This window comes from Dioscorea cayenensis, chromosome 1, assembly GCF_009730915.1.
Source record: "Dioscorea cayenensis subsp. rotundata cultivar TDr96_F1 chromosome 1, TDr96_F1_v2_PseudoChromosome.rev07_lg8_w22 25.fasta, whole genome shotgun sequence".
Classification (NCBI taxonomy): Eukaryota; Viridiplantae; Streptophyta; class Magnoliopsida; order Dioscoreales; family Dioscoreaceae; genus Dioscorea; species Dioscorea cayenensis.
In genome coordinates, this window is record NC_052471.1 from 19,226,874 (window position 1) to 19,238,416 (window position 11,543).

The window sequence follows — 11,543 nt, forward strand, 5'->3', positions numbered from 1 at the left end:
GATTTGGGACCATGTATTAAAGGATCTCCATGAGTCATTAATGCATTATTTAGAAAGCATAATAGAGGGTTTTGCACTTGAAACAAATATCCTTGGCGGAAAAAAATATCCAGGGAACCCCATTTATGTCGATTTTTCTTACCTCCCCTTTTACTTGTGCTCTTTTTTTCTTGTCTCTTTTTACTTTTTGTTACATTACATGTTGTCACACAACTATTATCCAATTTTTGCCTAGTTAAGAAACAATTTAAGTGATTTTATTCCCTACTCCATATGGATACAATACCCACTTATATCGGATTTATTACTACGACAAACTCATGCACTTGCGGGATATATGCAAGGGGCAACAGAGTGAAGCATTGAAGTAACTCTAGTGTTTGGGGCTTAAATGTGACTAGGGCCTTTCGCCTGGACCAAAGGGTTAGGTCCATACATAGGAAGCGGGTTTATCACTTGGATTCCCTAGAACACCATGCAACTTTACACAGTGTGAGGTGTTGAGACTAAGCGATTTCTCTGCCGGGACATAATGTAAAGTTAGTCATGGTTGACCTTAGATTTGGGACCGTGTGCTTAAGGATTTCCACTACTCATTGAGCATTGATTAGGAAGTATAATAGTGGGTCTTGCATTTGAAACATTAATCCTAGGGGAGCATTATCCTAGTACCCCAATTCTATCGATTGCCTTACCTCTCACTTACTTGCGCCTCTCATTCTTGTTTCTTTTATCTTTGTTCACATTACATTTTATCGATACTATCATTGTTCAATTTCAAGTGGTTAAGTAGCAATTTAAGTATTTTTACTCCCTACTCCTTGTGGATACGATTCCCCACTCACCTGGGATTTATTACTCAATAAACCCATGAACTTGCGGGTCACACGCAAGAGGCGTTGTCAAATTTTTGGTGCCGTTGTCGGGGACTAAGTATTTAGAGATACTTTGTACTTTGCTATCTTACCAATTCATTAATATATTTTTCTATTTCATATCTTCTTATTCTTTCATCGTTCTTATTTGTTTTTCTTTCTTTTGTACAGTGCCATGTTATGACCCGAGGGAACCCTTTGACATTGCTTGGAGGTGATCCTTAACTTGAACGTATACTCCGAAGAAAGGGTAAAGAACCAGTGAAAGAACCATTGAATCAAGTTGAAATAGATATTGAAGGGTTTACAAACATGGGCAAACAGAATGAACAATAGAGAACACTTTTTGATTACGCCAGACTATCAGTATTGGGGATACAATCTAGCATTGTGTGACCCCCAATTACAGCTCTGAACTTTGAGCTGAAGCCAACATTCATCCAGATGATTCAGCAATCAGTGCAGTTCAATTGTTTGGCCGATGAGGATCCAAATAATCACAATGAAAACTTCTTGGGAGTTTGTGACATGCTAAAAATCAACGTTGTTACGTATGATGCTATTAGATTGAGGGATTTCGCATTTTCTCTAAAAGGAAGAGCAAAGCGGTGGTTACTTTTTTTACCGCGAGCATCCATCAGGACCTAGAATGAGATGGTTGAAGCTTTCTTGGCTAGGTACTTCCCTCTGTGAATGTCAGCAAAGCTTCACAATGAGATTTCATCATTTATTCAGATGGAGCTCGAGTCCTTGTTTGAGACATTGGAGCATTTCAAAGACCTTTTACGAAAGTGTCCACAACATGGATTCCCTGAGGGCATGATCATTCAGACCTTTTACAATGGGTTGAATCCAAGTACAAGGCAGCTTTTAAATGTTGCCGCAGGAGGTACAATGGGGAATAAGACCCCCCAATGAAGCCCGATAATTAGTAGAAGAAATGACCATGAATAGATACCAATGGAATGCAAGGGAAAGGTAGAAATTGGCTGGACTCCATGAAATTGATGCGGTTACATCATTGGCGGCCCAAGTAGAGGCATTATGTAAGAAGTTAGACACTCTAACTTCTCTTAGATTGGCGGCCGTAATGAATTGTGATGGATGTGGTGGAGGACATGCCCCATCCAATTGCCTAATAGCCGTTGGTTGCACTTCATCCATTGAGCTAGTTGACTTTGTGGGTAATGCAATGAGAAACCAAGGCAATCCGTATAGCAACATCTACAACCAAAGCTAGAGGAACCACCCCAATTTCTCATGGAGTAACCAAGGGCAGCAAAAGTCCATAGCACCACTAGGTTTTCAACAACAACAAGCCCCGAACATGGAGAATAGAGTTTCAGGCTTGGAGACCCAGATGACCGATTTAGAGAAAGACCAATGTTCGGGGCTTGTTGAGGCACCGGAGGTCGTGTAGGTTGAGGAAAGAGTTAACAAAGAAAAAGAGGTGGCACCCCCACCTTACAAGCCAAGAATCCCTTATCCTTCAAGATTGAAGAATGACCAAAATGATGAGTAATACAAGAAGTTCTTGGGTCTATTTAAGCAATTTCACATCAACATTCCTTTTGTAGAGGAGTTGTCTCAAATGCCTCAGTATGCTAAGTTCTTGAAAGATCTTTTGACCAACAAGAGGAAATTAGAAGCGAGTGCATCGGTGATCTTAGATGCATCTTACTGGGCGGTCTTGTAAAAGAATATGCTGAATAAGAAGAAAGTCCCAGGAAGCTTCATTATCCCATGCAACATTGGCATTTTGTGTGAAGAGATGGCATTGGCGGACTCAAGGGCTAGTATCAACGTCATGCCATACTCTTTCTTTCAGAAGCTAGGCTTAGGAATACCTAGGCCCACTCAGATGACATTGCAATTGGTGGACAGAACGGTGAGACATCCGAGGGGCATTATTGAAGACGTGCTTATCAAGGTGGACAAGTACATATTTCATGTAGACTTCAAAGTGTTGGATGTCGATGACAATGTAGATGTTCCTATGATACTTGGGAGGCCATTCTTGCACACTTCCAAGGCATTGATCGACATGGACGGTGGGGAGTTGACACTGAGGGTTGGAGATGACAAGCTCACATACCGCCTTACCAAAGCCATGCGACATTCTCTTGACTTTGATGATACTTTATATTTTCTTGACACCACTAATTAACTTATCGATGAATACGTGTAGGAAATGTTGAATCCGGACCCATACGAGGTGCTGCTAGACCAAGACGAGGAGAACGAGGGAGTTGATGACGCTTGGTCTAGATGAGAAAGTACTACCTACTCCGGGGATCATGAAAAAATATGCTCCGAAGATGAAGTGAGTGAGAAGACGCCACAAGAAATGCCCCAAGGCTGTTGGGAATGTGCATGAAAGGAACAAAGGTGACAAGTCCTCAAGTGGTAACAAACTCGACAACTCCCCCTCTACCTTCAAGATGTTATGATCATCATGCTTCCAATTCATGGGTAAGAGGGAAATCTTCATTTATAAGCCCCGTGAGATCAGGCAAGGTACGTCAGGTTTAGTGACGTTAAACAAGCACTTCTTGGGTGGCAACCAAAGTCTTTACTATTTTTTTAGTTTTTAGTTTAGTGTTTGGATAAATAAGGTTTTGAGTGTTGGTGTCCTGATCTTGAGAAGTTATTGCTGTGATTTTCTCGTGGATCTTTGGTGCACATGCTTGTTTAAATGAGTATGGCAAAGTTTTTGGTCGTTTGAGCATGTCGTGCTTTTTTGTCTGGTGTAATTGCATGATAAAAGCAGGCTCTGAGCGTTTTTATTTGTTTAGGAATATTCTGCAGAGATTGTAGAGTTTTCTAAGGCATCCAGGGGTCTCTACTAAGAGCTCATCCAGAGAAGGCACAGGGGCATGGACTCGGCCCTGTGAACAACTTTGTGAGATTCACACACCCGTGGGTAATTCCCACACGGGCGTGTGTCTTTTTGCAGAGACTTAGAGATTTTTCTTGAGAAACCACATGGGCGTGGAGTCACCCCTATGGACGACCGTGTGATAAACACACGAGCGTGGATAATTTCTGCACGCCCGTGCGTATCTCTGTAGAGGAGCTCTCTTTTATCTCGAGAAGACACAGGCGCGTACGAGTGCCCCTGTGAGCTTGCCCTGTACATGTCCAAGCCCATGGGGAAGTTTTGCACGGCCATGTGAAACACTTAGAGTTTTCTTGGGTTGGATAAAAAAACCACAGGGGCGTGGATCTGCCCCTGTGGGTCGGGCACACGGGCCTGGGTAATTGCCGCACGCCCGTGTGGTTGTGTCCAAAGAGCATTAGTTGTTTTCCCGACAGCAAACAGCGGCTTGCCGCACGCCCGTGTCTCTCCTGTAGTGTCTCACGGGCATGGGTAATTTTCACACGCTCGTGTGGATCCGCAGAATTTCAAGAGACGCGAATTTTTCTTTAAAATCTCTTTGAGATTTTTCTCCATTACACCTTCAATCACTCGAAGAGCATTCTTCATCATTTGCCCGACCTCACATTGCTGGGTTAGAGTGTTTTTATTTAATTTCCATGCCAATTTTGAAGTTTTCATACTCATTTCATAGGTAAACATTTTACCCCCTCTCTTATTCGCCATTTATTGTTTTTTTTTTTTATTAAAAGTCATAGTGTGGTGCAATTTTCACTCGAGAATGGCTTATGCATGTTTAGAAAGAGTTTAGATGTGACATGCGGCTGTGCGATTTTCACGCCCAGCAGATCCACACGGACGTGGGGAATTTCCATAAGACTGTTTCTTTAGCTTCTCTGATAGTTTCTTCATCAATTATTATTGGTATGGCACCACGCTCGAAGAAAAAAGAGGGCAAGTGTCCTAGGGAGACTCCACTTGAGCTAGCACACATTAAATTCTCGAATCCCGAGCATCAGGCTCGATTTGAGAGGGTATCGAGACTCAGTCTTGGACATTCTTGCTTTGGGGATTTAAGTGTGCTAAGAGAGATTCAGCGGGTGATGAGTTAGACAATGAGATTGGCAAGATGTTAGCAATGGGAAGCTGTATGAGATTGTTGTCGATCTGAGAGCCATCTTTCCGCGCATTAATGCTTGAAGTGTTGGCATCCTTCAAGTTTGATCAGCCATATGGGAGATTTGACACAATTTATGTTATACAATTCCAAGCATTCGGACATCAGTTTTGCATGAGTGTCACTGAGTTCTTAGTTCTGATGGGCTTGTATGATGAGACATACACAGATAAAGAGGAGTATGGACTCTTACCGACGGATTACGCTAGCACCCTGACCCCACAGTAAGCATACCGAGCTTTGTGTGGACAAGGGTATTATGAACCTGGAGCGTATAAGGCCTCATGGTTATCGCGGCTGAGCTACATATATTAACACTCTGTCCTCAGTAGGGTTTATAGATGGCCGAGGTGACAACACAGACTGTTTTGAGTCGGCGTGGACCTACCCTATTTATATTCCATGGTCCGAAAATGAGCGGATTGACTCGTGACATGTAGTGGCAGACTTTTTGATGCACTAGAGCAAGTTTGCGAGAGTGGGAGTTTTATTCGCTGGCCCCTACGTCACTAGACTCATCCTTGGGATGGTTTTCTGGACGGTATCCGAGGTGCCAAAAAGGCGGTCGTTCGCGAGCCTGGGTGTGCACCGATGGAGACCGGAGCACCCCTTACAGCACAAGAGACACTCTAGAGCCCGGTTGATGACACCCCTTGCGTATGTACCGCAAGTGCCCTTGTTTGTTGAAGTAATAAAATCACTGGTGAGTGTGTATCGTATCCACAGGGAGTAGGGAGTAAAAATACTTAAATTGTCTCTTAACTAAGTGAAATATGAATAGTGATTTGTGTGGCAAGATGTAATGAAACAATAGTAAAAGAGACAAGAGAGAGCACAAGTAAAGGAGATGTAAGGCAATCGATTTAGATGGGGTACTTGGATATTGATCCGCCTAGAACAATCGTTTCAAGTGCAAAATCCCTATATCATGCTTCCTAACTAATGCATTAATGAGTCGTGGAGATCCTATAATACATAGTTTCAAATCTAAGGTCAACCATGCCTAACCCTATACATGTCCCGGAGGACAAATTGAACAATCTCTCAACCTCGCACTTGTATAGAATTGCAATGAGTTCTAGGGAATCCAAGTGATAAATCCTCTTCCTATATGTAGATCTAACCCTTTGGTCCAGGCGGAAGTTCCTTAGCCACAATTAAGCCCTAGATGCTAAAATCACTTCAACTTTTCACTCCATTGCACTCGCAACTAAGCCCTAGCAGAAGGTCATCCCTTAGCCCATTCACTCTAATATGACCGCAAAGAACTCGAGGAATCGGAGATAGAATAAATCACACTAGAGGGGAAAGGGGACGCTCCGCTACCTCTCAACTTACCCTCTCAACTCTCTCCAATCTAGATTTATCTAACTCTCGTGGTGTGTCACTCACTAACAAGGGTTACCAACAAGAAATCTCAACCCTAGCGCTACTCTAAGGGAGTATTCATACAATCAATGCATTCAAGATTGGAACTCAATAAAAACATCAATTAAGGAAAGCATAATAACAAGGTTCAATAAAATGAATACATCCTAGGGTTCACAAACCAAGTACCCACTAGGGGGCTTATTACAATCAATGAAATCAATTATAAAAGCAATAAATCTATAGAAAACCCCCCGATAGTCATGACGATGGTCTTGTGGAGAGTCCTCTACTCGTCCACAGGTTCCTTTGTCCGGCCTAGGATACACCTCGCCGGATCGGTGCCGACGAAAGGTCTCCCACTAACCTTCTTCCAAACAGAGCGGGTTGTCAAAGACATAGACCCTCTCCCAATCCCTAGCCAATATCTCTCAAAACCCTAGCTGCTGCCTTCTCTCAAGTTGGGGAACAGATGAAGAAAAGAATGCTGAAATTGGGGTTGAAATCAGCTTTTAAGGGGTTGGAATCTGGAATCCACATGCCCCTGTGAATATTTCACATGGCATGTGTGGAAGTAACGTAGGGCAGTGTGGAATTTCCACATGGCCGTGTGGCTTCTCTGGAAAACTCCTTCTTCGGCCGGCTATAAACAGTAGATGCTACATTATTTTTTACAGTGTTGCTACAGTGCTCTGCTACGGTACTGGTCCAAAACACTCCCGAAAACATGCATTCATCGAGGTAACATAAATGGGTACACATTTACGTCGTAGATCGTTTTGCTTCTTCAGTGAACGGCCACGCTGGTGAAGATCTTGTTACACATGCACAAGCCGGAATACTTAGAGTGTGACTGCCTTTGTGCCCTCCAAATCATTGTGCTAGCTTGAATACAAGGAGGTTGGTACACATTCTAGCATCTTGAACCCGACTTATGTATTCACGTTTGATCCATCTCAAGATTTCCTCCAAATGGTGCACTCATGATTTACATTGGCTTCTTTCTCTAAGATTCAGCTTCACAACCATATATGCATGAAAGTAACATAAATTCATACGTATTAGTGTTAAAACTCGATAAAAGTAATGCTCATCATAAGGAAAGAACACTTTGCATTCTTATCACACAAGCACTTATAACCGGTACATATTTTTACTTCTTCTCGAGCCCATGATCAATCTGAGAGGCTCAAGAGTGCTGTGGGTGAGCTTTGGACTGAGATTGCGAATGTCCGGGCTGTACAGGTTGCACAGTACATGGGGATGATGGCATTTCTTGACACCATACTGTAGCTATTAGAGCGAGATGCGTCCTCGCCTTTTATTAGGAGACCGAGGACCCCTCCACCCCACCAGCCTCACCATCGCCTGATCTACTGGCACCTTTCGACTATCTAGTGCCAGATGTAGAGCTGACACCAGACGACACCGACACTTGATACATTTTTCTTCTTTACCTTCTGCATTTTATTTTAGACTTGTATACTCAGAAAGTATTCTCCTTCTGATTTTATCTTTTATTTTCATTTTTTTGTCTCAAGCTGAAGTTCAGTGCTCTATCTTTTATATATACTCGAGTTGTTTTTTTTTTATTGAGCTTCACTAAACCTCCTTGTGTATGCGTACAAATGTTCTTGTCAGTATGGGAAATGAGAACTAGTCATGGACACGACCAATGTGGGTCGTGTGTGCTTCACAACCTGTTGGAACTTTACTCCTAAGGATTGAACCCCATCAAACGCAACACTAGGAGTTAGGGGAGTATTGTTTCAATTGTCGCTGCCACATTTATGCTTGATTGATTTATTTTATATTATGCTTGCATGGTACATTGAGGGCAATGTACATCTTAAGTGTGGGGCGGTGGGGGGAGTTCACATTGCACATGTCCTTTATATAAATTTTGATTGACATACATGTTCACGTAGCAAATGGTGGTTCACCTTAGTTGCAATGATTGTATTCTCGAGTTTAGGAGAATTTTAACATTGAATGTTTTCGTGCTCTAGTTTGTTCTTGAATTTCTAGGTATTTTTCCCCGATTGATACTTTTTCCAATACTCACTCTTGAAACTATTTTGGAAACTCAAGTTCTATGTTTAAGGGACTAATTAGTTTTGTTTCTTGTGTTATTTTCTAAAAAAATTAAAAAAAAATTGGAACAAGAAAAGGAAGAAAAAAATAGATATATTGTTTAGTTGTGCATTTTGGGTGGGAAAAGCTACCACCTATGAAATATGAAGCTACTCTCATAAGTCGGATACTAGTTATGCCCTAATGAGAGAAAGAGCTATATCATGGGATGAGTGAAAGCTACCACCCTGGTAGAAAGAGCTATTACCTTGAAAGTGTGGAAGCCACCTTAGCGGCAGCTTGGGAAAGGGCAACCTTAGAGGATGTCTGAAGCTACTACCATCTTTTTATTTTGTTGTGCTTTGTAAATAAATAAGTCCCTTATAATTAGAACTTTGAGGAGTATACTTTGGGTTGAATTGAGTATGTTTACACACACTTACACGATTTTGGGTTGGTTGTCCTTTTCTATTCGAGTTTTTAGCTAGAGCATTGTTTTTTCGTATTTAGTGTTGAAATTCTCCTTACTTGTAGAATGCTCTCTTTGCATGTTTTGGTGAACCTAAGACCAAGGATTTTCAATATTTCCTTCTTTTATGCGTCAATGTGTTATTTTTGCTTGAGGACAAGCAAAAGCTTAAGTGTGGGGGAGTTTGATAAATGCTTGTGTGATAAGAATCTGAAGTGTTCTTTCCTTATGTTGAGCATTACTTTTAGTAGGTTTAAGCGCTAATACATGTGTATTTTTTTCTACTTTTGAGCATGTAGGGGTTGTGAAGCTAAGTATTGAGAAAAAGAAGCCAAAAAGTAGATCATAAACGCATTATTTGGTGGAATCATGGAATGAACAAACTCGAAGACACAAGTGGGTCTCCAAGATACATGAATGTGTGCCAACCTCCATGAATTCAAGTCACTATAATGAGTTGGAGGGGTAGAAAGGCAGTCACATTTGTGTATCCCGACTTGTGCATTGATAACAAGACCTCACCCAATGAAGCTTTTGATTAAAGAAGACATGTGATCTATGGCATAAATGTGTGCCCATTTATGTTGCCATGCCTGTGAAAGCTAGCTAATCTGCTACGATGAGTTACTTTTTCACAACCGGCCCAAAACAATATTTCCTAAAAATCCACACGAGCATGTGGGTATTCCCCATGCCCGTGTGGAAATTCCACAAGTTCATGGCGAAAATCCACTGGGGTGTGTGGATTCCCAGATTCCAATTGTATTTAAGCCGCGATTCAACCCGATTTTTGGGATCTTATTTTCCCCTTTTATCCATCTTTCATCCATCTTTCGAGAGGATATCGGCTAGGGTTTAGAGAGGCTTTTGGCATGTATTTGGAGTGGTTCTAACGATTCAACACCGTGCTTCACTTGGAAGAAGGTTATTGGGGAAACTTTCGTCAACATCGATCCGGCGAGGTGTGCAGTAGGCCGGACAAGAGGACCTTTGGACAAGACTTGGCTACTCCACAAGGGCATCGATACAACTACCGAGGGGGTTTTCTTATGGAACACTTGTTTTTACTTTTGATTTCATTGTTGATTGTATTATGCTCCACCGAGAGCTAAATCCCCTAATTGATGCTTGGATTTTGTAAACCTTACGATGTTATTGTTTCATTGATCTTTTATTATGCTTTCCTTAATTGATGTTTCAATTGAGTTCCAATCTTGAATGCTTGTTGAATGATTTCTCCCTCAGAGTGGCACTAGGGTTGAGAGTCCATCTTGGTAATCATTGTTGATGAGTGACATACTACGAGGGTTAGACATTGCGTGATTGGAGAGGGTTGAGAGGGTGAGTCAAGAGGTAGCGGAGCATGCCCCTTTTTTCCTTTAGTGTGATTTATCCTACCGCTATTTCCTTGAGTTCTTTGTCTATCACAATAGAGTAAAGTTCTAGAGAATGAACTCATCTGGGGGCTTAGTTGCTGCGAGTAGTAGATCGGAGCGTTGAAGTGACTCTAGTGTCTGGTGCTTAAATGTGACTAGGGGCCTTTCGCCTAGACCAAAGGTTTAGTTCTATACATAGGAAGATGGTTTATCCCTTTGCCCCTAAAGTTCCATGCATCTTTACACAGTGTGAGGTGTTGAGACTGAGCGATTTCTCTGACGGGACATAGTGTAGAGTTAGTCACAGTTGACCTTAGATTTGGGACCGTGTGCTTAAGGATTTCCACGACTTATTAAGCATTGATTAGGAAGTATAATAGTGGGTCTTGCACTTGAAAACATTAATCCCTGGGGAGCATTGTCCGAGTACCCCACTTCTATCGATTGCCTTACCTCTCACTTACTTGCGCCTCTCATTCTTGTTTCTTTTTATCTTTGTTTCACATTACATTTTTATCGACACTTTGTCATTTTTTTCACTTTCACGTGGTGAAGTATCAATTTAAGTATTTTTACTTTATACTCCCTGTGGATATGATACTCCACTCACCTGGGATTTATTACTCGATAAACCCATGCACTTGCGGGTCACACACAAGGGGCGTTATCAATATTCTTAGTACACAAACACTTATCAACTATATTCGAGTAGTTGGGTGGCTCTTGTGGCTAACCGAGCATGTGCATCCCTCCGAAAAGATTTCAAAATGATTTTTGATGCGGTCTACATTAGTCAGACTCAAAAATATGAATGATGAAATGAAAAGAAAAGTAAACCCTAGTTATCTTTTTGATTACCTACGGAGGTTTTAAGAAGAAAGAGTATTCAATTTCAAGATATAGAATTAGAAGGATCTTACTTGGCCATTGATGTAGCACTTAGTATTTTAAGACTTAGTATTCTTTGTATGTGCAGTGATTAGCATCTACAGCTGTACTAATTAAAGTGCTTAGGCTAGACCAAATCAGGGAAAATGAGATATATGATTCACTTACATGGCACAGACATATAAGGGGTGAGACAGAGTTATTTTTTTGAGATAGATTTTTAAAAATGATTTTTGGTGCAGTCTATGTTAGTCGGGACTCAAAAAGAAATATGAATGATGAAATGAAAAGAAAAGCAAACCCTAGTTATCTTTTTGATTACCTACCAGAGCTTTCATTGGCACCGATCTGATGAGGTGTATCCTAGGCCGGACAAGGGGACATTTGGAGGAGATGGGGCTTCTCTACAAGACCATCGCCACGACTATCGAGGGGGTTT

At 41.6% G+C, this 11,543-nt stretch overlaps 1 non-coding gene across 1 annotated transcript; it reads right to left on the reverse strand.

The window, feature by feature from the left end:
* Positions 1–1,577: 1,577 nt before the first annotated feature.
* LOC120267536 lies at positions 1,578–1,684 on the reverse strand. Its single transcript, XR_005538488.1, has one exon. It is a non-coding gene; the product is annotated as a small nucleolar RNA R71 (small nucleolar RNA).
* Between the last annotated feature and the right edge of the window lie 9,859 nt (positions 1,685–11,543).